Source organism: Nomascus leucogenys, chromosome X (genome assembly GCF_006542625.1).
Source record: "Nomascus leucogenys isolate Asia chromosome X, Asia_NLE_v1, whole genome shotgun sequence".
In the NCBI taxonomy this organism is placed as follows: Eukaryota; Metazoa; Chordata; class Mammalia; order Primates; family Hylobatidae; genus Nomascus; species Nomascus leucogenys.
The window spans coordinates 94,027,686-94,051,050 of record NC_044406.1 but is presented as its reverse complement, the minus strand read 5'-3'; the positions used below and the strand labels follow the sequence as shown (position 1 = coordinate 94,051,050).

The 23,365-nt window shown below is 41.8% G+C and overlaps 1 pseudogene; it reads left to right on the top strand.

Annotated features, from left to right (window-relative positions):
* The first annotated feature begins 1,299 nt into the window (after positions 1–1,299).
* On the top strand, positions 1,300–2,501 carry LOC100581687 (annotated as a pseudogene).
* The last annotated feature ends 20,864 nt before the right edge of the window (positions 2,502–23,365 follow it).

Below are 23,365 nucleotides of genomic sequence, written 5' to 3'. Positions count from 1 at the left end.
GCCAATTAAAGCTAACAGACTATGCTGGTGAATTGGACATGGAGTATGAGTAAGGGTCAAGGATGACTCCAAGTGTTTTGGCCTGAGCAACAAAGTGAATCAGGATGACAACTATTGAGATGGGAAAGAATGGCAGAGGCACAGGATGGGGGACTGGGAACATCATGAATTTTGTGTGGAATCTGTTAAGTTTGAGATGCCTATTAGTCATCTAAGTCGAGATGTGAAGAGGTTAGGAAAAAAGAAATATACGTCAAACAAAGGGATGCAAAGTATTAGGACAAAAAACCCTGAGAAACAAGGAGTATCCCAACCATCACCGTACAGAGCACATCATACTTCCAATAACTTAAAGAGAGAAATATATCTCTTTTCTCAGGATTTCCCCAACCAGGGCTTGGCAAAAATTCAAGCTATCACAATAGGAAGGGGTTTCGTTACTATAAATCAAGGTAGGCAAAGGGACAGAGACTGTATTAGCATAATAATCCAATGAAGGAATGCTAAGAGAATATCAATATTGGTAGTGTGGAATAATATTAGCTGTCTCATAGATATCCCACTCTGAGGCTAGTCTTTAGTCAGGGCCTCTATTCCTGCCCCCACTCCCCCAGAACTGGAGGAGCTTCCCCCATGTACACTCCAATTCATTGGAACTGGGTGGAACCAAATGAGTGACAGTGACTGATTACCCAAACTGGAGACTCACATCAGAAAAGCAGGTTCCCAGAGGCCATCGGGGAGAGAAGTAGTAGTCAGGGGAGGTTTCTCCACTGTCTGCAAGAGGAAAGGAGTGCTACCGATGGTCTTATGCCCCCTGAGTAACTAAGAATGAGTGGCATAGTGAGGGGTCACTCAAAAATCTACATGTCCGCCCTTGCACAGTGGCTCATGCTTGTAATCCCAACACTTTGGGAGGCCGAGGCTGGTGGATCACTTGAGCTCAGAAGTTTGAGACCAGCCTGGGCAACATAGGGAGACCTCATCTCAAAAAAAAAAAAAATTAAAAAGTAGCCAGGCGTGGTGGCCTGCGCCTGTAATCCCAGCTACTCGTGGGGCTGAGGTGGCAGGATCTCTTGAGCCCAGGAGGTTGAGGCTGCAGTGAGCTGTGATTGTTCCACTGCACTCCAGCCTGTGCGAGAGAGGAAGACTGTCAAAAAAAAAAAAAAAAAAAAAATCCGGGAACTTTCCAGAATGCTCCGTGAGAGGCAGAGAAGTGGTAGCTGCCCAAGCTGCACACAGCTCCGGGCTCCTTCCTGCTCCCTCACACACTGGCCTCAGCCTGCTCACCAGCAGAAGATGGTGAAAGAAACCACTTACTATGATGTTTTGGGGGTCAAACCCAATCAATGCTACTCAGGAAGAATTGAAAAACGCTTATAGGAAACTGGCCTTGAAGTACCATCCTGATAAGAATCCAAATGAAGGAGAGAAGTTAAACAGATTTCTCAAGCATATGAAGTTCTCTCTGATGCAAAGAAAAGGGAATTAATTATATGACAAAGGAGGAGAACAGACAATTAAAGAGGATGGAGCAGGTGGCGGTTTTGGCTCCCCCATGGACATCTTTGATATGTTTTTTTGGAGAAGGAGGAAGGATGCACAGAGAAAGGAGAGGTAAAAATGTTGTACATCAGCTCTCAGTAACCCTAGAAGACTTATATAATGGTGCAACAAGAAAACTGGCTCTGCAAAAGAATGCAATTTGTGACAAATGTGAAGATAGAGGAGGTAAGAAAGGAGGAGTAGAGTACTGTCTCAATTGCCGAGGTACTGGAATGCAGATAAGAATTCATCAGATAGGACCTGGAAAGGTTCAGCAAATTCAGTCTGTGTGCATGGAGTGCCAGGGCCATGGGGAGCAGATCAGTCCTAAAGATAGATGTCAAAGTTGCAATGGAAGGAAGATACTTCGAGAGAAGAAGATTCTAGAAGTTCATATTGACAAAGGCATGAAATATGGCCAGAAGATAACATTCCATGGTGAAGGATACCAAGAACCAGGACTGGAGGGAGAAGATATTATCATTGTGTTAGATCAGAAGGACCATGCTGTTTTTACTCGACAAGGAGAAGACCTTTTCATGTGTATGGACATACAGGTGGTTGAAGCATTGTGTGGCTTCCAGAAGCCAATATCTACTCTTGACAATTGAACCACAGTCATCACCTCTCATCCAGGTCAGATCGTCAAGCATGGAGATATCAAGTGTGTAATAAATGAAGGAATGCCAATTTATCCTAGACCATATGAAAAGGGTCGCCTAATCATTGAATTCAAGGTAAGCTTTCCTGAGAATGACTTTCTCTCTCCTGATAAACTGTCTTTGCTGGAAAAAATCCTACCCAAGAGGAAGGAAGTGGAAGAAACTGATGAGATGGATTGTGTAGAACTGGTGGACTTTGATCCAAATCAGGAAAGATGGCGCCATTACAATGGAGAAGCATATGAGGATGATGAACATCATGCCAGAGGTGGTGTTCAGTGTCAGACCTCTTAATGGGCCAGTGAATAACACCCACTGGTGGCATTTTATGTGCAGTAGTAAGTGAGTGAAGGACTGTAATCATAATATGCTCACTACTTGCTCTTGTTTTTGTTTAAGATTCAACTATAGTAGTGTTTTTAAAAATTTAAATGAAGAATAAATGCAAATATAAAAGCTCTGACTTTGCCCTGTATGTATGATGATTTTGGTGTGCAAAATGAAGTTTAATACCTGTAAAGACTACTTTACAAAGAAGTTCCCCTAGCATTTATAGGCCAAACCTTGTGATTGACTTCAGCTATGTACGTGGACAAGCTTAGACTGAAATGCTAGGTATGTGTATTGGCTTCAGTGTATGACCCTTCATCGTTAAGCTATGAAAGTAAAACTCTGTATTTAACTTGCAATGAGGAAAAAAAAATTGTAGAGAAGTTTTGGTCTGTATAGTTCTTTGTGTTAAGTGGGATTCATGGTAATGCCTCTGCATTTATTCTATTGCCTCAACTGTTACTTGAAGATGGCGTAATATATAATTTGTCCTGTGGCATCAGTGATAAAAATGATACCTTTCTGTAGGAGAGGATTATCATAATAATGCTGCTTCTTGAAGGCTTGCACTTCCAGAATTGTGTTTCCTTCTGCTGTGCCATCTATATATCTATATCTCTCTCTATATATATATCTATATATATCCTGACCAGTCCTTGTTATTTGGCCCCCTCCTTGTCTGTGGACCATGATAAACCTGAGTAGTGACTTCAGAGCTGGGTAATGTAGAAATTAAAATGAAAAGACCTTTACATGGAGAAATAATTTGTATGGGTAATATAGGAAGGTATTCTTTAGGTATGTTACAAGATTACTTTAAACCATTTGGCTTATGCTCCAAAGTAACTAATGTTGGTAGCATAGCAAATTATGATGAATAGCTTTAATTGTATGTTTAAAAGTCTCATCATATGTTTACATGCTTAAATCTGGGTATCAGAATTTAAGCAATTCTTGAAATGTATTGTCTCCTTAATATACTAATTACAAAGCAAAAAAAAATTCCAACAAACAAGATAATTACATGTCCTATTGACTCCTATTGGTTAGAATAAGTGATGTAGACTGAGAGTAAAGGCCATTTTGTACATTTTCTTGAACTTCACGTATGTGTCAATGACCAACTAACAGACTGGTTTAATCATCCTCTTTTTCCCTCCCTGGAGTAACACAAGTGTTTAAAGCACATTGAAATACTGAACTCCTTGAGGGCAAGGACTAGCACTTGGTTCAGTAGTTGAAACACAGTAGGCACTCAGTAAGTGCTTGTTGAATTGTTTTAAAGCTACTAAAAGAATAATCCAAGTAAAAATTGAGACGAGAGTCAAGTCAAAGGGACAAGTGAGCAGAATAAGAGGAAAGTAAATGTGAAGGATAAGAATTCTATGACTGCACCTGGGAGGAGGATAAGATGCAATAGGAGGGGGGAAATTTAAAAAGGAAGCAAATTAGAGGGGTTAAAGTTATCATTAGAAAAGAAAAGTAGAACTGAGCAAGGTTTGGCTGCCAGCTTTTCTGCCTGATTTCTGCCAACAGGGTGTGTAGCTTCGTTGATGAGAACCTTTTCTTGGCCTTGTACAACAATAGAGCAAGTACAGAAGAAAACTCATAGTTTCAGCATTCAGAGGTTGCAGCCAGGCGGTGGGGACAGTGGCCAGCCTTGATCAATGCAGAATTGATTTACAATTTAATGTTTTTGTGTTTCAAAGTAAGATACCCAAAGAGGACAACTGGGGGGCAGACTTCAAATTCCTTCTGCCAACACTAAAAATGAATAGGAGAAGCCCAAGTCACTTAAAGCAAGATATATAGTACTGGGAAAGAGTGACCTGTGAATAGGACGTGACAAAGAAAAGGTAGTGGGAAAAAGAAAGGGTAATGACCTAAAAGGGGAGGCTGAGAAAGTGATATACAGAGAAATATCAAAGGAGGGCTAAGCCTATAAAATTGAAATTGATGGATGAGGGGATGAGGACATTAAACAGATCTTTAAGAGGCTTCGGGGAATGTAAGATCGAGGGCAAAGCAGAGATGTCATGTGGAACGCATTACATAATAAGCAGCTTGTGAAAGTTAATGCATAACATGATAGAAAGAAGGGTACGCACAGGGTAGAGGGGCCAGGGCACCCCAGCACTTTGTATCTGAATATAAAGAGTGGAGTGCCATGGCTGCAGAGCTAATGGGATCTTGTGAAGACAAAAGAGGATGTTATAGGCTCTTTTTTATATACAGAGAGGATACTGGGGTAATCGGGTTGACCAAGCATTGGTGTCAACAGAGTGGCATTAACATCTCACTCCTGTCACTTAAAAGGTAACTTCTTTGGCCAAACTCCTTTGACCTCTGAGCCTCAGTTTTCTTATCTGTAAAATGGGGACAATAAAACTCTAATCACAGTGTTGTCATCAGGATAAGCAGTGCATGGACAGTGACTTGCACATAGGAGACACTCAATACTACCACTACTATTACTACTACTACTATTGCTTTTTCTGTCATTATGCAATCATCCTTTTACTTAAAAAAATAAGGTGAACAGACAAAATACACTGTTGGAAATTATGCTACCCCTAATAAAAAATTCCTTTTGTTTCAAGGTAAGGAAAGAGAGTGGATCAAAGGGGAAAGGGCAAATGCACGATCTTAGACATAAAGGCTCATCCAAATATGAGAATGCTGATGTATACAGGCACAGCAGAGTTGATGCAGGAACAAGCATATATTAAATGTGGTGTAGGGGATGGTAGATGGGGAAAGAATAAACATTAGAGTTTAGTGTGTTTAAAAGTGATATTGATCATTTGTGGAAAGGTGTTTGGCAACAGAAAGTAAACTGTAAATGGGCAAAATATCTTAAATCTTTTATAATTAAAAACTCCACGACATGGCCTTCCCTGGAGCTCGTTAAGAATTAGCCCCACATCTGTTTGGCATAGAGACGGAGGTACCCTCCTACGGGAAGAGGGAGAGAGACTGAGTCATCTTATCCTTTTCAGAGTTTCCTCGTTTTGCTTCCCTTCTTTTCCAACCCAGCCCTCACCTTTATTTAACTGTCCAAGAGCCTCAGAACTAAGCTTGTCCACACGTCCATAAAATGCTTGCCTGGTAGAGCCTGGGTGGTTTCTTTTCTTTTCTTTTCTTGGCCATGTGTCTTATTTTAGTAACAAGCAACAAGCAATACAGAGAATGCTCAGACTGAGGGGGAAGAGGACAAGACAGATAATCCTCACAGCTTTGGTGAAAGTGTGTTCTTGGGGGTGGGGAGGAAGCACTGCCCACAGAGCAGTGCCTTTCACCAGCGGTTCTGAAAAGGAAAAGAAACCCTAGGAGGGTGCAGAGACTGAAATTAGCCACACAGGCAACCAAATCAGAAAGCTGTCAGTAAGAAGAGCAAGGCTTATGGCACCCAAAGGAGAGTTAAAGATGAAAGCTGCCAGGCGTAGTGGCTCACGCCTGTAATCCCAGCACTTTGGGAGGCCAAGGCAGGTGGATCACCTGAGGTCAGGAGTTCGAGACCAGCCTGGCCAATGTAGTGAAACCCCGTCTCTACTAAAAATACAAAAATTAGCCAAGCATGGTGGCACACACCTATAATCCCAGCTACTTGGGAGGCTGATGCAGGAGAATTGCTTGAACCAGGGAGAAGGGGGTTGCAGTGAGCCGAGATCACCCCATTGCACTCCAGTCTGGGCAAAAAGAGCAAAACACACACACACACACACAAAAGAAAGGAAGGAAGGAAGGAAGGAAAGAAGAAAGAAAGAAAGAAAGAAAGAAAGAAAGAAAGAAAGAAAGAAAGAAAGAAAGAAGAAAGAAAGAAAAGAAAGAAAGAAAGAAAGAAAGAAAGAAAGAAAGAAAGAAAGAAAGAAAGAAAGAAAGAAAGAAAGAAAGGGTGAAAGTTTAGACATGCAAAGGGCTGTCCACCTACTGCTGCACTGCAGGGTGCAGGCTGGTTGCTTGGCTTGGGGTCAGGGGTAGGGGCCCAGAGATGCCCTAGCTACATAATTTGCAGAACCCATTGCAAATTATGTTATTATTATGATGTTATAAGTGTAATTATTGTAAATAAACATATTATTATTGTGTTATTAATAACATATAATTATTACTATTTGTTTAAAAATTATTCAGAATTTCAAAATAGTAGACCATTAAACCAATTGGACCCTTCTGAGCATGGGGCCCCCAATTGCACCAGGCCTCATGCTCGTGAAGCTGGCACTGCCTAGGGACATTTTTATGTGGATCACCAAACGTAGGCTCATTATTTTATTTAATAAATCAAGATGATAGGGCTAGAATAATTTTGTGTTATTTTATTCAAAGTTTTGTTTTGTAAATTTTAAAACTTCTTTTATGATTTTATATTATACTTAATATATATTATGATAATGCAATAGTATTCTAATGACAAATAAAAAGATTTTTTTTTTTTTTTGCAAATTTGTGTGAATGCCAAACACCTATCCTTTAAATAGGAGCTACTTCCTATTTTCTTTAGTTTCTCTGGCCCCGTGTGATTTTGACTGAGGCTCTGTAAGATGGATAAAAAAGACAAAGAAAGCTATTTCCAGTGCTCTCCTTCTCCCAGCCTCATGCTGCTCTGTGTGTCCTCATTCTGGGCTCTTCTCCCAGCTCTCCTCCCTCCCAAATCTTTCCCTGAGCTCTTTAATGTTCTTTCCACTTATTTGTCACCCCTTGTGGCAGCTATAAAACCAAATCCTTACTTTGAGAATTGGTAATTAAAGGGAAAGAATTAAGCATTTATTCTGCCTTTCCAGTAGGGACTATATTTCAATATAATCAAATAGCCATAGTTTTGGTTTTTGTTTATTTAACACTTACATAGTGCTTACCAGGCAGCATGCTTTATTCTGATTGTTTTACTAGTATTACTTAATTTAATTATCGTAACACAACATTTTATAGATAAGAAAATTGAGGTATGGAGAGGTTAAGTGACAGTCACATAGCTAGTAAGAGGTGGGACCAGGATTTGAATCCAGACCCTCTGGCTCTAATGTCCATGCTCATACCCACTGCACTGGGCTGCCCTGGTTGAACAAGGTAAATTCTACTTTCCTGAACAACACTGGCTTGGAAATAGAGACAGGGTGATAGAATTTAAAAATCGTTTTTAAGCCCATCATGAATTCATTGATTCAGACAAGAATCATCAAGTGGGATTAAAACTATTAGGTGAATAGCAGATGGGGACCTGGACATTTATATGGTGCCAAGGTAACAGCACGCAGACTATTTTCTCGTCATCAAGAGGAAAGCAACTGTACAATGGGTCTGGCTGCCATGATACAGATCTAGTTGTCAACCGTAGCATTACTAACAGCGGGGCAACCAGACACTATGTGTCTTCTGACATTCTGCTGTATGTGATGCAATGTCATGTGGATGTGCTCTAGCTGAAGATATTTACTTTGAATGTATCAAGCCTTTTGGTCTAATGTGCAGTTTCTGGGAAAAACAGGAGGTTGAGAAACAAGCTAAATAACACCACAAAAAAGCACTTAGACAAATATAAAAGGTGGGACATTTTTTAGAACCACTGGCCTGATTTCCTCAATGAGTCAATTTAACGTGAAATAGAAAAAGAATGTTCTCTAGTTCAAGAGATTGAAGGGACATAACAAGATGACTGCATGATTTGAAACTGAATCCTGATGTGGACAAACCAGCCCTAAAGAACATCTCTGGGATAATTGGGGAAATTTGAATATGGCTTGAGCACTTTCAAGTGTTAAGGAATTTGCACACTGAAGTAAAGAATTAATAAAATATTTTTAAATGTCCATTCCAAAGTAAATGAGGTCCTTCTCTCTCTCTCTCTCTCTCTCTTTTGTTGTTTTTGTTTTTTTTTTTTTTTTGAGATGGAGTCTCGCTTTGTCACCCAGGCTGGAGTGCAGTGGCACGATCTCAGCTCACTGCAAGCTCCGCCTCCCAGGTTCACGCCATTGTCCTGCCTCAGCCTCCCAAGTAGCTGGGACTACAGGCGCCCGCCACCATGCCCAGCTAATTTTTTGTATTTTTAGTAGAGATGGGGTTTCACCATGTTAGCCAGGATGGTCTCAATCTCCTGACCTTGTGATCCACCCATCTCGGCCTCCCAAAGTGCTGGGATTACAGGCGTGAGCCACCGCGCCCAGCTCTCTCTTTTTTTCTTTCTTTTTTTTTTTTTTTTTGAGATTGGGTCTCACTTTTTCACCCAGGCTGGAGTGCAGTGGCATGATCTCGGCTCATTGCAGCCTCGACCTCCCAGGTTCAAGCAATCTTCCTGCCTCAGCCCCCCAAGTAACTGGGACTACAGGTGTGCACCAGCACACGCGGCTAATTTTTGTATTATTTGTAGAGACAGGGTTTTGCCATTTTGGCCAGCTGGTCTCCAACTCTTGAGCTCAAGCGGTCTGCCTGCCTCAGCCTCCCAAAGTGCTGGGATTACAGGTGTGCGCCACCACGCCCAGCCACTTTCACTCTCTTTACAGAATGGTCCCTCCACTTTGCCCCGAGTGAATCCTGACTCCTTCCTTGCCCATTTCTTCCTATAGCAGATATTATTGGTGCTCTACCCATATCCCTTTGGCCCTCATCATTTCTGTCCATGTAGACTGACTTCCAGCTGCCAGCACCTGCATCTTTTACTGGAGGCTTTTCTCTGGCCTCCAGAGCCCTCTTTGCCTGCACACATAGGAAGTCAGAAGTTACAGGGGATTAACCCTAGGACAGCTCTGAATCAATGACTGACAGGAGTAGTTGATCCCTTAGGTGGGATAACTCTGAGATGCGTGTTCTACACAACCTCCTGGAATTCTCCAGCATAATTAAGCTCCACTTACCCACAGTGGTAAGTTGACTTATAACACGCCTCTTTATTGGCTCAGTCCCCTACTCCTTTTGGGTATTTCCTGTGATCATCTCCAAACTACTTATGCTGGCTGGAATCTCATATCTCAGAGTCTGCTTTGGGGACAATCCAGACGAATATATTTCACCTGGAGCCCTCTTCTATGGGAATTGTTCTTTCTCCCATAGCCTGAGAGCAAGAGACAGTACCAGCATATTCCTAGTGCCATGCTTTTATCCTCATGCAACATTCTTTCCTTCTTTGACACACCGTTTACCCTCTAGGTGTCCTCACTGTTAGCATTTATTGGCATCATGGCTATTATCCCGTATCCACAGAAAATTCTGGTGCTCTCCTCTACACCCAAATCCTATCATTAGCCTGAGGGTTTCATATGGAAGTCCTAACCTCCTCCTGGCCTCTTGGCTTCAGGACCCCCTCATCTCAAGTTATCTTTAGCTCTGCTCCATTTTACTCACTGCCTTGGCCACACTGTGGAAGTCATCATCGCCCTGAACTGCTTTACTTCTGAAATTCTAAACTTCTATTTTCATTCTTAGAGTAGAAGAACCCATTTTTTCCAGCTCTCTTACTCTTTCAATGCTTGCTCATGGGCTTCGCTGCATCTTTCCTACAAGCCTCCACCCAAAGCCAGTTCTGCAATCTACCTTTTCTGTTCCTGAGGACTGCTGGAGAAGATCACCCACGCTTGCATATCGCATGGTCTTTAGCCTCAGTTAAACTCTCAGTTTTTGGTCAATCATTTTGCTTATTGTTGGGCAGCAACTTCTCCTTCTCTCCAGTAATGTTCCTGCCTATTACCTGGGTCCCTTTTCATTTGCCTCAGCCCACTCACTTCTTTTCCAATTTGGTTTCCATCTTGCCTCTGACTCTTGGCTCTATACTCTTTTACAATCTGCCTTTTGCCACCTAGTGGTTCTATTCTTCTCAAAGTCTTGGCTCAAGTATGTATGTACAACATTTCTTCTAGTGTTGATGGAAAAATACCAAACTGTAAAATATTTTAAAGAGGTTTATTCTGAGCCAATATGAGTGATCACAGCTAGGGGCACTCACACCCAAGAAGCTTTGAGTAAGTGGTCCTGAGACAGTCAGAATGTAACTTTGTTTCATATATTTTAGGGAAGCAGGAGTTACAGGCAAAGAATACATTCCTTCCACATAAAGGAATGTAAACTTTTCATGTAAAACAATACATGGAAGGTATACATTGGTTCGGCCTGAAAAGGTAGGATATCTTGAAGCAGGGGCTTACAGGTTATAGGTGGATTCAGAAATTCTTTTAAACTTTTAAGTTCAGGGGTACATGTGAAGGTTTGTTACATAGGTAAACTTGAGTCATGGGGGGTTGTTGTGCAGATTATTTCATTACCCGGGTATTAAGCCTAGTACCCATTAGTTATTTTTCTGCATTCAGAGATTTTTAAAATTTGCAATTGGTTAAAGGAATAAAGCTTTGTCAAAAATACTTGGAGTCAGTAGAAAAGAATGTTCAATTTAAGATAAAGGTTTGCTAAGCATCATGTGATGTTATGCTAGAGTCAGGTTGTGAGGGCAAGCCAGAAGATACTGGGTCAGAGTGACCTGTAGGAGTGTGTGCCTTAACCCTTGCCTGGCATGGCCTTAGGTTCTGTTTATAATTTGTTATCTTATTGTTTCAAAGAGTCCATTTTGTCAGCCTTATGATTTCTATTTTAACATTAATGCTGGTCAATTGTTGTGAATAAACTGCAAAAGGGAGGGAGTGTAATGAAGCATGTTTGACCTCCTTTTTTGTCATGGCCAGAAACTTAGTTTTCTATTTTTATTTTTATTTTAAAAAAGTTATTAGCCTGTCCTTTGGAAAGGAACTCCATTTTAAAGGTTTCTCTGCCATCCTCTTGGCCAAGAGGGCGTCCGTTCAGTCAGTTGGGGGGCTTAGGATTTTATTTTTAGTTTACATAACTGTACCTTCAGGACCCGAAGTCTGGCTCTGGCCTTGGACTGGCAGGCCTGCTGGGCCCTTCCAGCTTCACTCATTCCATAGTACTTTTCTTCTCCCCTCTCAATCATTAAGAGAGGATTTAGATAACTTCCATTTGTTGATTCATCATTTCAACAGTTATTGAGTATTTTTTGAGCCCAGTGACAGGCATACTGCTAGGAGCTATGCTAGGTGCTGGAATACAGCGGCAAATAAGAAAGACAAGGTCTCTGACCTCATGGCTTGCACATTGTGACAATATCATTGAAAAAATCTCATAGAAAATAGTATGAACTACTTCAGATAAGGTAGTCAGGGAACACCTCTATAAGGAGGTAATATGTGATTCAAGTCCTGAAGGTAGAAAAGGAGCTAAACATGGGAAGAACCCAGTGAATGAGTGTTTCAAGCAAAGGGAACTATAAATGAAACAGTTCTGAGGCTAGAAAGAGCATGACACATAGTGCAAGTACAGAAGGCCAATATTGGTGGAGCATAGTCAGTTGAAGGGAGAAGAGTAGGAGAAATGAGAATGGAGCAAGAGTCATTCAGACCACTGGGCTAGATCATGCAGAGATTTGCAGAACAGACTGAAAAGTTTGAATTTTATTTTAGATGTGATGGAAGAGCATTTAAGAATTTTGATAAGGAGAGTCACATAATTTGATTTCCATTTTTAAAAGATTACCTTAATGTACAACTTGGGCAAGAGATAACAGTCCCTTGGACTAGGGTAGTAATAGTAGAGATGGGAGAAGTGGATGAATTAGAAATTCATACTGGATATAGAATGGTCAAGATTCGCTGATGGATTGAATTTGGGAAGTGAGAGAAGGAGGAATCAACGATGACTCTCAGGTTTCTGACATATGTTAATGTCATTTTCTAAAATGGGAAAGTTGGGAGAGGAACAGATTGGGTGGAGGGAGGGTGTCAAGAGTTCTGTTTTGCATGTGCTATGTTAGACATGTCTAATAAATATCCAAGTGGCGGTTTTAAATGGTCAGGTAGATCTATGAATCCTAATTTTAGAGTCTTTTTAGGGTCTTCACTGAAAATCGTCAGCATAAAGATAGTATTTAAAGCCAAGGGAATGAATGAAACCACCTAAAGAGCAATTTGAGAAAGAGAAGAGAAGGCTCAGGACTAAGCATGGATAACTCCAGTAGTTAGAGTTCAGGTAGAGGACATTGAGAAGGAGTGGCCAGATTGGTAAAAGTGTGGTATTAACAAAACCAAAGGAGGAAGGATTTTAAAGAAATAGTTTTTAAAGAAAAGTATTAGAGATCATCTGTATCAAATGCTAGTGACAGAGCTGTTAAAATCAGGGCAGAAATGTGAAAACTGAATTTGGCGAAATACAGGGCTCTGGGGATCTTGAGAAGAGAGGTTTCAGTGAGTTGATGAGTATGGAAGCCAGCCTGGAGTGGACTGAAGAATAAATGAGAGATGAGGAGAAAGAGATTGCATGTGTAGACAATACTTTGGAGAATGTTTGCTGTTGGGGGGTGCAGAAATGTGGGGAAGAAGCTGGAGGGACAGTAGGATAAATAAGAGTTTATTTTTGGGTTAATAAATGCTAAATCAAGTTTGTATGCTGATAAGAATTATTTAGTGGAGACGGCAAAAGTCCTTAAGAAGGGAAGAAGTTATGTTGTGGCATAGACTGTTAGATATCCCCTAATATTTTTCTCCCCTTCTCCCACAATAATAAAATTCCCAATTTATAGCTGGCTTCATGGCCTACTAGAATAAAGATTATACTTTCTAGCCTTTCTTGCTGCTCGATACAGCCTTGTAACTTTACTATCTCTGGCCAATAAGATGTAACCAGAAGTTATATCTCCTATCACGTGACAGCTCTTGGGAAACTTTTTTGAAAGATAGCTGGCATAATGCCCTTTGTCCCATCTTTTGTCTCTTTCTCCATCCTACTGCCTGAAATTTGGATGTGATGGCTGGAACTCAAGCTGCTATTTTGGACCTTGGCCACACCCAAGGGACGTGGTAAGTTGAGAGAAGCCTGGGTTTCTGAAGACTCTGTGGAACAGGGTAACCAGATCAACCCCGAACTGCCTACCTTTGGTCTTTTATGTATGAGATAAATATGCTGTCTTGTTTAAGCCACTATTATTTTGGACCTCTGTTGCTCTCAGATAAACCTAATGCTAACTGATTGAAATGGGATCCAGTAAACAAGTGGAAGGGATGGCCTTTAACAGGAGACAGTTCATTCAACATAGCAGAAGGCAAGAGTACAGATGGTAAATGTGGTGGTGGGAAAGTGAGAAATTTCCCATTTAATTAATTCTCTTTTTTCTCAGTGAGGTGGGAGGTGAGGTCTTCCACTTAAAATGGAGATGGACGCATAGAAGGTTGTATGTAGAAGAGAGATAGTATAATATAGACTCCTTTGTATCTAGGAAAGTGGGGAGAAGTCTTTGATACCTGTAAGGAACCCTATACTGGATCTGAATTATTTCTTTCTTTATTTTTGGCTGTCCTGTTATCCTGGATCCTTGACCCTATTGACCACTTTTTTATTCTTTATTTCCTGCAAAGTACCCTTATTATGATGTTCTCATGGTTCTCACCCTGTACTTCCAAAGCTGTGCCCTCTTTCTTGGTTCCCAGGTAGGATTCCCCTGGGATTTCAGTGCTTTCCTAAAACTGAACTAGATTTGCCAGGCCTTTGTTGGGCTGTACTTGCAATTTTTAACACCCCACCCCCACTCATTCTGCCCATTTACATTTCCAATGTGCCTTGTTGTCCCTCTACCTTTCTCTTAAGCAAACTCTAGCTGTTAGCTGACACCTTGTGAATTTCTTGTGCCAAAATCCAATTTGTCTATCCTTCAAGGCCCACTCTATGTCCCACCTCCTTCTGGAAGCCTTTCCTAACTATTTCAATCTACCTTGAGTTTTTAGTCATTGAATGAATAAGCTGACACTATTATGTGCCTAGAGTTGATTGCTGCCTCTAAAATATCCATACATAAGTATCCATACATTGATCATTTGTATCACATAGTTGAATACTTGTAACATATGGGTTTCTTCTCTAATGCAGCACAGATGACATATGGATGTTTCCTCGCACTCCCCCACTCCCTCCTTCTTTTCTTGTCCCTTACCCCTTTACTAGGAGCAGACTTTTTGTAAGTAAAAGTGAAGATTCAGAGGATTTTTTTTCCCCTCCAAAATAAAGCATTAAAGTCATGCTTCAAAATGAAGTCAATACTAGCAAGAGAGTTTTATGTTGTACATGTATCACTCTGAAGAATGTGAAGGACCAAAGAGAGTGTTTCCTGGACCATTTACATCAGACTCAATCTGGGAAGCTGGGTAAAAATGAAGATTTCTGTGTGCCAAGAGACATATATAAGAATGTTTATGGCAGTATTATTTATAATAGCAAAGCAAAACAAAACAAAAGCTAGAAACAACCCAAATGACCACAAACAGGAGAATAGATAAATAAATTGTGCCATATTCATGCAATGGAATACTGTAGAGCAGTGAAAATAAGTAAACTGCAGCTAAATGCATCGACATGAATGCATCTCAAAAACAATGTTGAGTGATAAAGTTGCTAAAGAATATACACAGTATAACACCATTATCCAAAGTCCTCCAACAAGCAAGCTAAACAGGATATTTTTGTTTTTTGTTCAGAGACACAATCATATGCAGGAAACACTAAAGAAAGGTGAAGAAGTGACAATCGTAAAATTTGGTAAAGTTTGCCTCTTTGAAGAAGAGGGGAATGCAGTTGGGAAAGGGTACACAGAAAAATGTTCTATTTCTTAAGCTCCGTGGTTGGTACATGGGCGTTCATTTTATTGTTATTACTTAAATTATCTGTACGCTCCTTTGTATGTATACCTCAGAGTAAAAAAAATTGAGTGCAGATTTCTACACCCTGACCACACCTACTAAACCTGAAATGCAGACTTCTAGGCCCTGGGCAGACCTAGTGAACCTGACCTTTAAGGTGAGGTCCTGGAAGCTGCATTTTTATTTGGCATTCTAGGTGGTTCTGAAGTCTAAGAACTACTGACATGAAATTTCTTTAAGAAACTCACAGGACCTAAAGGATCACACACTGCCTCTCCCTGATAGGGCCAGGAATCTGGGGCTGAGAAGCAGGCTAGAAAAAGGCCCAGGGGTATGTGGGAGAGGAGATAAACTACAGAGATAAAGATCCCATGCTGTTTCTAGATGCCCTATGTGTGTAGTAGGACCTGAAGTTTTAGAAAAGTCAAGGGACTTTTTATATTCTTTGAGCTTTGTATTTTAATTGATTGGTGATAGAAAAGACTTTCTGGAGAAAGTCTATATCTATACATCCTCCCAGATATTATCAGCAGTAGTAAAGTGTTAACATGTGGGTTCTTTTTCATTTTACTGCAAGCTCCACAAACTTTTTGTGTATACATACACAAAAGTTTTCTGGGGCTGCCATAACAAAATATCACAGGCTGAGTGGCTTAAACAGCAGAAATGTACCTTTTCATAGTTCTGCAGGTTAAAAGTCAAAGATCAAGGTATCTGCAGGGTTGGTTTCTTCTGAGCCTTCTCTCCTTGGCTTGCAGATAGCCACCTTCTCTCTGTGTCTTCACATGGTCATCTCTGTGCATGTATGTATCTTGTTGTCTTTGCTGTCTGTGTCTTAATCTCTTCTCGTAAGGACACTAGTCATATTGAATTTGGTCCCACCCTGGTGACCCCATTTTAACTTAATTACTTCTTTAAAGGCCATATTAGTTGTATTCTGAGGCACTAGGAATTGAAGCTTCAACATATGAATTTGGGAGGGGGGATACAATTCAGCCCATAGCAGTATGAAATATATATTTTGTTTTTATTGGTTTGTTTTGATATGGCTTTTGTAATAACCTGTATAGAGCTGAGCATACAGTTGGTGCCTAATTCTTAATGACTGATTGATTAGTAACTCAGCTAAAAGATTTGGTGGGGAGAAAGCCATAAGGCAATGAGTTAAATGAATTCATCTTTCTGCAGAGTTGATTGTAGTTGTCTTGTGTTTATCAGATTGACTAACTGATCAGTTATTTTCAATTCTAAATAACCCAGGCATTAAGAATCCATGAGACATTCATTCCAAGACATTATAAAGCATTAAGGTGCTTGAAGCCTGAACTCTTAACAGTTTGACATATCCTTTAAAAGCTGCTGGAATCCCTCTCTCCAGGAAGCCCAGTCAGAGGGAGCTTAGGGTTTTACTTATCCAAGTCTTTGCAGCAATGAATTAAACATGTATCGAAAAGGGAGGCACCAAATCTTGCAGCATCCCCCTCTCCCATGCTGAGCTGGTACGTCCCAAGGGCAAGGCCAATCAGCCTCATCATGGAACGGTGGAGGCAGACAGATTTATTGGAGAGGAGGAAACAAGCAAAGAAAACACTTTCCTTGGCAAAGAAAGTCTTTGATTTCTTGGCTCATCATCCCAGACAGAGCTGCTGAGACTGTTCCTTCAGCTCCCACCAGGGCAGGTCTGACTTCTGCGGAACTTACAGGCATGTGGGGACTGGGAATGAGGGAAGGAAGCAGGAAGTAGACTCTGCTGCCACAAGACGTAGAAGAAGGACACAAGGCAAACCTGGCCAGATCCCAGTAATAAGCATCAATTCTGCTCACCATACACTTTTAACTTTGCAGAATGCATTTACATCTATGACTTCATTTCACCCTCACAACAACCTTAGGAAACAGACAAGACAGGTAATATTTCTCTCTCATTATAGATCATGAAAAAGAAGTCCAGAGAGATGGAGATGTGTACAGTTGGTTGGTGGTAGACCTAGGACTAGAATCCAAGGCTCTGGACTCACAATTCAGGGCTCTTTCAACTATGCAAAACAGATGACTCTCCTTGGGATAAGAATTAATGTAACTTTACCACTACCTAGATTTTATACAGGGAGGAGGAGGGGTGGATTTGCACCACTGACTTTTAGAATTGGAAAGTAAACTTTAAAATCATCAGAAGAGAGTACAAGAATTCAGGAAAAGACCCAAAAGGGCTCCAGAAGTCTATTATTTTCCATAAGCCACTTCGTAAAGCTACCTCTGTAAGCTTGCCTTGCTTCTGCCTCTTCTGCAACATCCAGCTCAAATAGTGGCACACGAGACCTCCCTACATCAAGCCCTGCTTATCTCTCTGGCCTCCTCATTCTCTAGGTCTCCTCAATTTTCTGGGTCTCCACTATTGTCCCATGATTCAGCCAAAAGGAACAGTTACTGGAAAATGCTGGTCTGTTTCCCACCTCCCAGCCTTCTAACACCTGCTCTTCTACCTCACAGCAACCTTCAGTCTCGTGATTCCTCCATTCTCCTGGTCGGTTAGTCCCTTCGTGTTCCCTCTTCCTTCCATACCAAGCAGGAACCTATAGCTGAGCACCCAAATCCCTGCTCAGCTTCCCCTCCCTTTGCTGGCACCCTATGCTTCTGCCACATCCACCCACCCAAACCCCAACTGTGGAGTCACACAACACTACCTTCTCTGCTCCTATGTTTGAACAGCTAAGCACTACTGAATGCAAATCCCACAATCATGGAGACTGTGGCCTTTACAAATTTCCACTCCTTAACTTCAGCTGGGCTTGCAGCCCCACTCATCAATCCTTTCACTTGTCCTTGGTCCAACGCCTCTCACAATCCTCTCAATGACTCTTCCAAACTTTTTACTTCTTTCCTCAAGCCCCTTACTTGACCTTGCTTCCCTCACTCTTGGCAGGAAACTTTTCCTCATACCTCATTGAGAAAATTGAGGCCAGCAGGATAGATCTCTGTAACTTCCCACTCCCACCAACTACTATCTCATCTTCATACAGACCCATCCTTCCTTTTTTCTCTTCAAGTTTCAGAAGGTAAGGTTCTATCTTTCTGTTTAAGGCCAACACCTTTAACTAATCTAGGCCTTGGACCCTCCAGGATTTTGCTCGGTCAGATGACTTCTCTCTCTCTCTCTCTCTCTCAACTCAATTCAACTCAACTATGTTTTTCCTCTAAGCCTAAAAACTCAAGCCTCTGTTATAAAAAAATAAGCAACAGAAAACCACAATAAAGCAAACACAAAGCAAAACATTTTGGGGCTCTTGGTCCCCTCTAGCTAATATTCAGTCTCTTTTCCTCTCTTCCTCATGTAATTTTCTCAGAAGAGTATTCTACATTGGCTAGCTCCACATTCTTACTTTACATTCACTTCTTAACCAACTGCAGTCTAGTTTCTGTCTCTCGCCTACCACTCTGCTAAATGCGCTCACCAAAATTACCAGTTACCTACTAATTTCCAGCCCAGTGGGCACTGCTCAGAGTCCTTATCAGACCTCTCTGCAGTTTTTGACACTTCTGATCACTCTCTCTTTAAAGAAAAACAAACAGGATCTCTTGACTTCCACGGCCCCCTCTTCTCTTGGTAGTACCCTATGTCCATCCCTCTGTATGTGTATGGGTCCCACTTCCTCTAGTTACCTGTTCACTGTTAGTATTCCCCCACTGCTGTCCTTAACTCACTGCTTTTATCATGCACTAGTTTCTGCTTGAGTGATTTCATGTGGGTGACTCCTCTTCTGGTTGGAAAAAAAAAAAAACTCACTCAAACTATCCTCAGATGGCTGGGGTTTCATTTGAGACTACACTGACTGAGATGAGAACACTTACCAGATAGTTAAGCAGCCTCGAGAATGAAAAAGTCTCTCTGTTTTTTCCTTGGGCTGTGTGCTCACTTTCTTTGTCTCTCTCTTTGTTATCTTTTTCTCCTGTGTCTATTCCATTCTTCTGCCACCAAACATCCTTTGCTTTCCTATCATTTCCATCCCATTCTTACCTCAGCTTCAAATGGTCTCTGCTTGTCATGTCCCAATTTTCAACAATCTTCCAGCTTTGACTCCTATTGTTAACTGGCCTGGAGTCTCTGTAGTTCTTAGCTCAAAATCCTGAGACAGGGATTCCAAATAACCCAGTTCATCTTTTTCACCAGATCTATATCATCAGGCTCTGGTCAACTTACAGATTGGCTGCCCTTGGGTCAGTGACTTGGTAGGTTCCGTCAGCTGTAGCCAAGCCAGATAGGATGGATTGTGTAGAACAAACTATGGCTGCATGGGCAATAGTGCATGCAGCAAGTTCCCTTAGAAATGGTATGATCATGGCAGGCTATGACTAATATCCTTAGTATAATCTCAAATCTAAATCTTTATCACAGATCCTCCCCATAGCTTTAAACTATTCAAATTGGGTGCTAGGTGTCTTCCCTTGTATGCTCCATGGGCACCTTCAACTCAACATGTCCAAAAGAGAATTGTCCATTTTCCACTAAACTAGCACTGCCTCCTGCATTCTCTATCACAGTTGATGGCACCGCTATTCCTATTACCATCTTCATAAGTGCTATTATTATTATTATCTCCATAGCCACCCAAGATGAAGATCTGGATGTTATTGTTGATAGCTACTTCACACATATTGTATTAGTCTGTTTTCATATTACTATAAAGATACTATCTGAGACTGGGTAATTTATAAACAAAGGAGTTTTAATTGACTCAGTTCCTCATGATTGGGGAAGCCTCAGAAAACTTACAGTCATGGCAGAAGGGGAAGCAGGCACGTCTTACAAGGTGGCAGGTGAGAGAGTGAGCAAGAGCAGGGAAAACTGCCTTATAAAACCATCAGATCTCATGAGAACTCACTCACTATCAGGAGAACAGCATGGGAGAAACCGCCCCCATGATCCAATCCCCTCCTTCCCTCAACAGGCGGGGATTACAGATCCCTCGACATGTGAGATCACAATTCAAGATGAGATTTGGGTGAAGACACAGAGCTAAACCATATCACATATTCATATCCAATTGATCACAAAGCCCTGCCAATTTTACCTCCTAATTTTTTCTTAATTCAGTCCCCTCCTTTCCAAACCTACTGCTCCAGTTTAAGCCACCATCATCTCACTTGAAAAGCAGCAACAGCCTCCCAACAGGATTGCCCTTTTCTGGGCTTGTCCCCCTATAACCCATCCCTCACACACTGATAAAGTTATCTGTATTTCTAAAAACATACATGACCATTCTTCATTGCTGTTTTAGATCTCTCAGTGACCCTCTATCACAGGGGTCCCCATCGCCTGGGCCACAGACCGGGACCAGTCCCAGTCTGTGGCTTGTTAGGAACTGGGCCACACAGCAGGAGGTGAGCTGCAGGACAGTGATCATTACTGCCTAAGCTCCACCTCCTGTCAGATCACCAGGTGCATTAGATTCTCATAGAAGCATGAATGCTATTGTGAACTGCACATATGGGGGATCTAGGTTGTATGCTTCTTACAAGACTCTAATGCCTGATGAGCTTCTGAGGTGGAATAGCTTCATCCTGAAACCATCCCTGCACACCACATCTGTGGAAAATTGTCTTCCATGAAACCGGTGCCTGGTGCCAAAAAGGTTGGGGACCACTGTTCTATCATCTACTGGATAAAGACTAAGCTCTTAAAATAACATGCAAGGGCCTGCTCTGCCTTCTGCTTCAGCTGATCCGATGCCATTACTTACCTTTCATTTTGCATGCCAGCATCACCACGTTGCTTGTTCCCTTCGCTCAGCATTCCCTTCACTTGCTTCTATGTCTTTGCTTATGTTGACTCCCTCTTTTTGTAATACCTTCCTCCCAGTCCTTCTCACACAACCTCTGCCAGGATAATTCAGATTCTGTTCAGGTATAACTTCATCCAGAAAACTTCCCCTGTCTTCTCCCATTTCCAATCCCAATAAGGCATGTTCTTCTGATATCCTGGTCTTATTTCTGCCATCACATAACCTCCCTACAAGTGTTTTTTTAGTTATTTAGAGAGTAGAGCCTCTGTCTCACTCATCTATAGATTTCCAACACCTAGCATAGGTCCTGGCACACAGTAGGGGTAAAATTTTTGTTGGAATGTGTATTAGTCCATTTTCATGCTGCTGATAGACATTCCTGAGACTGGGCAATTTACAAAAGAAAGAGGATTAATGGACTTACAGTTCCACATGGATGGGGAGGCCTCACAATCACAGCAGAAGGCAAGGAGGAGCAAATCACATCTTACATGGATGGCAGCAGGCAAAGAGAGAGAGATTGTGCAGGGAAACTCCCATTTTTAAAACCATCAGATCTCATGAGACTTATTCACTATCACAAGAACAGCAGGGGAAAGACCCACCCCAATGATTCAATTACCTCCCACCAGGTTCTTCCCACAACACGTGGGAATTCAAGATGAGATTTGGGTGGGGACACAAACAAACCATATCAGAATGCATGAAAGAAGAAGGAGGAGAAAGGAAGCTGAGGCAAAAATAGACAGGCCAGTGAGACAAAGAAGAGGAAGAGAGAGAGAGGATAGAGGAGATGGGAGAGGAGAGAGAGAGAGAGAGAGAGAAAGGGAGAGAGAGAGAGACTGTGTTGAAATAAACTTCAATATAACTCAGAGAAACTAGCTAGAGGGCTGGGACCTGATTCATCCGCCTTTCCTCTCCCCTAGAATCACAAAGGCTGGCAGAGCCACGTCAAAAGCTGGGCACAAAAAACCCCAGAGATAGCCAGAAATGCAAGCTAAAGGATCATCTGCTTGGCCAGCTGTAGCAAAAGGGCAGCAGACTGTAAGAGGATGAGGTCTTGCTGGGCTGCTGGAACTAGGGATGAGAGAACCATCAGTTATTAATAACCATAACTGGGCTGTGGGGGCCCAGAGAGGGGACTGACTCCACTGGGCTAAGATTCCAATTTTCAAACAAGCCATTGTTTCACACATCTGTGGGTAATGATGCAGTTCCCAGAATGAAACCAGAGTCCTATCAACCAGTCCCAGGGTCTTGGCTTCCCTAACCACACAGAGAAAGACAAATGGTAAGGGCTTTGAAATAAGGGGCTGAAAGGCTAGAAATTATGACAGTGTGGCCTCGACTCAAGGAAGCCCAATCCTAGTAGAAGCAGAAAGAAGGCATGCCACCCTGAACAGACTGCTCCTCCATCCTCCTGTCACCCCCAAACCACTCCCAGGCCAGGCTTCTCCATTTCTGTCAAGGGTGTCAACAGCCTTTCAGTCACTAGGCTCTTCCTCACTAATTATCATTAATTAGTCAAGAATTGCTTATTCTTTCCACAAAATTTCTCTCTGCCTTTCCCAGTTAAGTTCCTATCCCCTCCCACACAGGCTAACATAGCTGCCTCTTAAAGCCCAAAGTCTTCAGTGGCTCAATGCTATCTGACAAATGAAGTCCACACTGCTGATCCCAAGCCTTCTTTCCAATTATGTTTCTTACCATCCCAGCATGAACTTTTTATCCTTTCCCATCTTGGAATTCACCCTTCTCTGAAACCCCCACCCCTGTGCTGTCCTACATCTGTGCTTGACTGGAGGATTCCTTCCACCTGGCACGCTTTTCACCAATCTCTCCCTCCAGCACAGTATAGGCAAGTAGTGGTAAGTCCATACTCAGAGTCAAGTCCAGGCCCTCTCACTTACTTTCAGGGCAATATTGGGCAAGTTATGTTGCCCACCCCCTCCCCCAAGTTTCAGTTTTCTCATCCTTAAATAGGGATAATCCCAACACCAGAGTATTGGGAGAAATACAAACATTTTTAAAAATATTATTCAGTCTTATTGCAAATGACAAAAAAACAACTCTAGCTGTATTCAGAAGAGTGATTTATTGAAAGAATAGCAAATTATTCACAGAATCAACTGAAAGGCTGGCTTTCCAGTTCATAAAATGGTTAGGTACTATGATGACCCTTAACTAGCTCGGGGCCAGCGTAGCTAAAATGCCACCGCTGATGCTACCATGTCACTGGCACCATCCATAGACTTCTGACTCATCTCTGTCTTTCTGCTACTCTTCTAAGATTCAAAATCCTGGACAGAAACATCAACTTGGCCAAACATATTGCATACGCCTGTGTTCTAGGAGCCAAGGAGCTAGA